The sequence below is a fragment of the Panthera tigris genome, chromosome B3, assembly GCF_018350195.1.
Source record: "Panthera tigris isolate Pti1 chromosome B3, P.tigris_Pti1_mat1.1, whole genome shotgun sequence".
Taxonomy (NCBI): domain Eukaryota; kingdom Metazoa; phylum Chordata; class Mammalia; order Carnivora; family Felidae; genus Panthera; species Panthera tigris.
This window is the reverse complement of record NC_056665.1, coordinates 78,403,871-78,410,866: the sequence shown is the minus strand read 5'-3', so window position 1 is coordinate 78,410,866 and position 6,996 is coordinate 78,403,871.

The following is a 6,996-nucleotide window of genomic DNA, read 5'->3' as shown; positions in this document are numbered from 1 at the left end:
TTAAACCCTACATTGGGCTCTGTGCTGAAAGCATGGAGCCTGCTTTCCATGAAGGGATTCTCCCTCTCCCTCTCTCTGCCCCTCCCCCACCCGTTCTCTCTGTCTCTCTCTCAAAATAAATAAATTTAAAAAAACTTAAAAAAATAAAATTTCCCTTGGGCTCTAATGTTTAATAATTTCTAAATCTCTTTTTCATTATACTTAAAAGAAACTTGACTCAGATTAACTATGGCAATATTTGTAAAACATATTAAGGTCAATAATATAAATGAAATGAAAATTATAAGAAGGCCATGTACAATAGAGCGTTTATAAAGAGACAGGTCAGAGTGGGTATTTTCAAGAACGGTTAGGCAGTAAATATGAAAATAAGACTATGCGATGTTATGTCCAGGCAGGTATTATGAAAACAAAAGTGAGAGGCAGTACAACATAGTGATTAAAGGTATGGGCTTGAGAACTCAGTTTCCCAAGTGAAAATGCCATCTTTTCAAATTATTAGCTGTGTAACCTTCAGAAGTTTCCTAACCCATCTGAATTTTAGTTTCTGCATCTATAAAACCTTTTGAAGATTGTGGCATAAAATCATAAGCATTCTTCCCCTGTTAGCTGTTATTATAATGAAAAGTTGGCAAAGTAAGGTTAGTACATTCATAGTAATTGTGTAATATTTTTTGCCGGATTCTGGTATTTGGCTTAGGCAAAGGAAGTACCTGAGGAACTTCACATTTTATATAATAATGAAAGAGTGAAAACAGAAAACAAAAAATTATTGAATCCCCGCTGAATGGTACGGATTGTGTTGGCACTCCACAGATATAATTTTCTTTAACCTTAAAATGAGTCTATAACATAGTATTATTTTGTTATTTTACAGATGAGGAAGCTGGCTTAGAGATGTGAAGGATCGTAGATCACTGTCAATTTAACAAAATGATTTCTTTTATCAGTGAGAAAGTGGGGTGAATTTCAGGGAGGAGACTGATTTCCTTATATGAATCATAGAAAAAAACACAATAGGTGATTAACTGCTGACACACAAAACTGATTCATACCTGTGGATATAGCACATGTCCTGTTAACAATGCTGTGTCCCTGCCATCTATGGATGATTATTTGGTCCATCTGTTGATTTCTTTTCTTTTTACTATCACTTTATTTGCAGTAGAGTCAATCAATTCTAGATGGAACTGAAAAGTAGATGATTTATATCTTTTCACCTGAAGACATACCTCTTTCCTTTCTACTTTTCATGTACCCTATCTTTCAGTAAAAACTATTTTTCTTTTTTTCATTTTTCTTTTCATTTTTTTTTTAAGATTTTATTTTGAAGTAATCTCTACACCCAAGATGGGGCTTGAACTTACAAGCCTGAGATCAAGAGTCATTCATTTTACCAAACAGCCAGCCAGACACCTCAGTAAAAACTATTTTTAGAAGAACATCTGAAGTCAATCATTTATACCTGGATGTAAATTCAATTTGTTTTATCTTCTCCTCAGAAGATTATCTCAAATCTTATCTTCCCTTTATTAGACATTTCACTCTATTAAAGGAAATCTGGGCATTTTTGAGTAAGCAAGGCATACTTTGGGAAGTTGGGAAGTGATCTTTTCAGGATTTCCTGAAATATAATAAATTAAGTTGGAAATAATTTACCTGTATATCAAATAAACCCTAAAATAAAACAGAAGCCTAAACTGGTTATTAACTTTTCAAGCAGTTGTTGAAAATTATTTAAATGATAAAAAAAAAATCAAACATCACTTTGTTATATGTCTTTTCTTTATTGGTCTCCAGACTGTTCCCTAAAGTAATGCAGAAATTCCAAGTTTTTATATAAAGTCAAATCATGAAACATGGTTATACACAGCTGAATTTAGGTATTATTACTATATTTGGATTATATTGGTGGGGTTGCCTTTTTGCTTGTATTTAGATATATGAATGCCTTGCCACTCTCAATTAGTCAGGTTTATATTGATCAAGAATAATCGGAGGGCACGTGGGTGGCTCAGTTGGTTAAATGTCTGACTTTGGCTTAGGTCATGATCTCATAGTTTGTGAATTCGAGCCCCGTGTCGGGCTCTGTGCTGACAGCTCAGAGCCTTGGAACTTGCTTGGATTCTGTGTCTCCTTCTCTCTCTCTCTGCCCCTCCCCATCTTGTGCTCTCTCTCTCTCTCTCTTTCTCTCTCTCTCAAAAATAAATAAATATTTAAAAGAAAAAAGAAGAAGATCTTGAGGTCATGAGTTTGAGCCCCAATTTGGGTGTTGAGATTACTTTAAAAAAATAACGAGGAAAAGTACTCATGCTGGTAATTCTTGAATAGCTTCTGTGGATAGGAAATATTGGTCTCTATTAGTTAGAGTTAGAGTAGGGTGCTATAGTAAAGAGAACAATGTTTCAGTAAGTTAAATGAGATGAGATGATTTCGCCTTTACATAAAAGTTCAAACTGAGTGGTTCAACTCTGCTCTATGAGGTTATTCAGAGATACAGTTTCTTTCCCCACTGGTTGCCCTGTCATCCCCTAGAGCTGTCATCCTCTGCATGGCAGAGACCAAGTCTCTGTAAATCCCAGCTGATAATAAGGAGAAAGACAACATGGTGGGTGTATAGTCATGGTCCCAAGACTCAGGTCCATAACAGGCATATATCACATTATATTCTATGGAGAAAAACAGTCACATGACTTCATTATAAAAAGGAGGCTAGAAAATTCCATTTAGTTTTGTGTCTAGGAATAAAGGGAAAATACATTTGGTAGACAAACTAACAGACTGCCTTATGGTGTGTGCTATTTCTATTGATCATGGTAAGGCTTCCTGATTATATACAGTTTTTTTTTTTCTGAAAAGGGTAAGAATTGGTATAATTTCTGTATGGACCCTTAAACTGGAGAAATAATAATGACTTTTATTTTTCTGCAGACTGTGTGCTGTATTACACTGTGACTATAATGGTGAGAAATTATAATCTTTCTTTGAATAAGATCCTCCCTACTCTTTTTAAAAAACTGATTTGATCTCAGAAGGATAGGAAGCAATATTAAAAATTGTGATTTGCCTATGTCTTGTGAATTTGTTCCCAGTTCCTTTTATTGAGAGGGGAAAAAACCAGCTTCTACTACCAATGCTGCAATTAAAAACATAGTTCTTAGCAGATCAAAACGTTTTAATCTCCTTTCTTCCTGAATCAGTGCTTAATTTAAGCATTGCTTAGTAGATATTTTCTAATGTGTCCTCTTTTAAGATGATCTAGAGTACAGGTAACCTTTAAGGGGAGGTTTACTGTAAAGGCTTTCTTTATGGTTAATAACTCATTCATCAACTGGGATTGAATATTAGATACCTTACAGTTAGAAAGAAAAGAGAATGGTGTCCATTTGTGTAGGGTAGTAATTATTCTCTAGTTTTATATTCTGACCGAATATATTGTTGATGTAACATGATTTCTGTGTGTGTAACAAGACCCAAGAAGTTCCTTATCACATTTTATCATCCCTACTTACTAGCATATGCCTCAATTTCTCAATTACAGATTATTGGTTTTGGTGTAAGGGTTTGCCTTTCTGAAACTCAACTACCTCTTGGAAACTGACTCTTTAAACTTTATAATCATTATATTCTATTTGGTTGAATTTGTTCTTGAGTTTCTTGAGGTTTCATTTTGATAGGAGCAAGCAAGTTGCTTGAAGCAGCGGTGAGTAGGTCCACTGATGAGGGAAATGGACACAAAAATATTTTTTTGCTTGAAAGATGAGGTTGATTTGTGGAACTGTTCTTCATGGAGGGTCGCTTTCAATTCTAACTGATTTAAAGAGGATAAATTAGAGTTGTTCGTGTCCACTGAAAGAATTTTTTTATGTGCAAAAGGTATGCAACATTCCCTGAATTTTTGGTATTCATTTTTAAGTTAGAAAATTACCATTGGTGATTTAATGAAAAAAGAATAAAAAAACAGCCTCATTTGCAAAATCATAGTTAATTGAAAACACCAAGATTTCATTTTCATTAATCATGCTAAAAGTTTTGATGAAGAGATTTTTAAATTTATATAGTACCTTAATGATAAAATATATTGGTGATAAATCCAAAGGATTGGTGAAATAGGATTTAAGTAACATACTTTTGTTAATAAAGGTATTGATCTATTGCCGATATTATAAAGATATTAGTACAATGTTAGCATTTATTTTCAGCTCCGAACTTTAAAAAAAATTGCAGATAACATGGCTTGGTGATGAGGAAGAGCTTTTCCCCTAACTGGACAAAAAATATGTACTGTCCGTTTTAATATTATCTTAATGTTTAGGCCTTTGTAAATTGTAAAAAAATAAAAGTTTAAAATTTGTGTTAGGCAAATCTCTCAGTTTAAATTGGATTCAAGACATTGTTGTGGTTGCCAATAACTGTACTCGTGTGAATCCTTGAAGTCTAAGTTTTAGATTTAGATTTAACAGATAACTACATTGTCAACTCTTGTAAGTGCATTGGCCCTGTTTCATTCTTTGTTTTTACAATTCTTTTTTTTTAATTTCAAGTTATTATTTAAATTCTAGTTAGCGTATATGGTAAAATTGGTGTCAGGTGAAGAATTTAGTGATTCATCACTTACATATAACACCCAGTGCTCATCACAGCAAGTGCCCTCCTTAATGCTCATCACCCATTTAGCCCATGCCCCACCCACTTCCCTCTATCAACCCTGTTTGTTTTCTATAGTTAGGAGTCTCTTATGGTTTGCCTCCCCCCTGTCTTTCTCTCTCTCTCTCTTTTTTTCTCCTCTGTTTTGTTTAATTCCACATATGAATGAAATCATATGGTATTTGTCTTTCTCGGACTGACTTATTTTGCTTAGCATAATACACTCCAGCTCCATCCATGTGACTGCAAACATGGATTTCATTTTTTGATGGTTGAGTAATATTCCATTATGTGTGTGTGTGTGTGTGTGTGTGTGTGTGTGTATGTGTGTGTGTGTGTGTGTACCACTTCTTTATCCATTCATCAGTTGATGGACATTTGGACTCTTTCCACAATTAGGCTATTATTGATAATGCTGCCATAAATATTGGGTTGCATGTACCCCTTTCAATCTGTATGTTTATATCCTTCAGTAAATGCCCAGTAGTGCAGTTGTTGGGTAATTGGGTAATTCTATTTTTAACTTTTTGAAGAACCTCCATACTGTTTTCCAGAGTGACCGTACCAGTTTGCATTCCCACCAATAGTGCAAAAGAGTTCCCCTTTCTCTGCATCCTCGGCATTGGCCATGTTTTAGTAACCTTTCTGTACCTAGTTTCTGGCATATACTAAACATCTGAAAATATTAAATGGCTATTCAATACACCCTTACTAGATTTACATTTAACATAATTTACAAGTAATTATTGATTCATTTTTAAAATTCAGTGTACTAAAGAAGGGACAAAGATGAGTAGAACAAATGGTCTGGTTAACAGAGGAGAGCCTAGACAAGTGCAAACATAACTAATATAAAGTAGGGTGAGCTGAGTATCCTGAGATAAATGTAAACAATGTATAATAGAGGTTCAAAGGGCAGAGAGCTTGCACAGAGTTTGAAGATTGAGGATTGTCTTCAGGAGGATGTGACATTCAAGTTTGAACTTAAAGGTGGTCATGCACAGCGGATTGGAAGGACAGTCATGGCAGAGAGCATATTCTATATAAAGAATCAGTGCAAATCAGCCTATTTGCTACCTCTGAATGGCTATAACTATTCTACAGGGATCACTTCACAATATGTAGTAACAACTTTGTCCCAAGGTTGTTATCCTCATTCTCTCCACTAAAACGTAAACTTTTTATGGGTTATAGGTTGGTACATTTTGTGTCCTCTGCTACATCTATGAATGCTCTGTATGTAAAAATATTTTAAAAATTTACTTGGCACCTTTCAGATTACCAAAGATTTTACAGTGTTACTATTTATGTTATATCTACTGATTGACAGCCAAAATAGCTCCTCAAATGTGATACATAATCAACCATTTCTAGAACAGCAGCTAAGGGCTAAGGCACTGGAGTTAGGACTGCCATGTTTTAATTACTGGCTTAACTACTTACCAACAATGGGATCCTGGCAATTTATCAACCACAGAGGACTCAGTTTTGTCATCTATGAAAGGGAATGATAATCATATTTATCGTATAGAGCTCTGTGATAGATTAAAGATGTCTATAAATACTTTGCTACCCTTCTCTTTGAGGGTGATGTTCAATTTTCATCTCTTTGAGTCTAAGTTGGCCTTTGTGATGCCCTTAATGAATCGATTGCAATGGGAGTGGGATTCTGGGACTTTTGGAGTGAGATCTGAAGCTCTGCAGTGTTTGCTCATCCCTTTTTGAATTCTTGCTCTTGAAAAACTGTCTCTCAGAGTCCTTAGCCAATCATATAAGAAATTTGACTACCCTTAGACAACCATGCTGGAGACACCACATGTAGGTGCTTGGGTTACCAATGCTAGCTGAACTCAGCTTTCCAGCCATTCCAGCCAAGGCACCTGACATGTGTGTTAAACCTCTGGGACTCTTCTGAACAGCCCATCCACCAGCTGAATAACATATAGTGACATCAGCTGACTCATTGTGGAGTAACAGTATCACCAATTCTTACCGTATGTGATTTTTTAAACAGATTTCATTCATCATGAAATATAATAAATGGCTGTTTTAAAACACCAAGTTTTGGTTTAGTTTATTAATGGCAACAAATAACTAGAACAGGCTATTATGAAGATTAAGTGATTTAATGTATATAAAACACTTAGCACAGTGTCTGGCACAGAGTAAATATTTCATAAACATTTTTTTCTATTATGGTATTATTGCACCATAACCACAATTATGAAATCTGCATTTGTGTGTGTGTGTGTGTGTGTGTGTGTGTGTGATTTGCAAGTACTGAGAAAATAAACTCAAGATGAAAGGCAACAATGTGATGCACTTTCATACAAAATAGTCTTTGTTAAA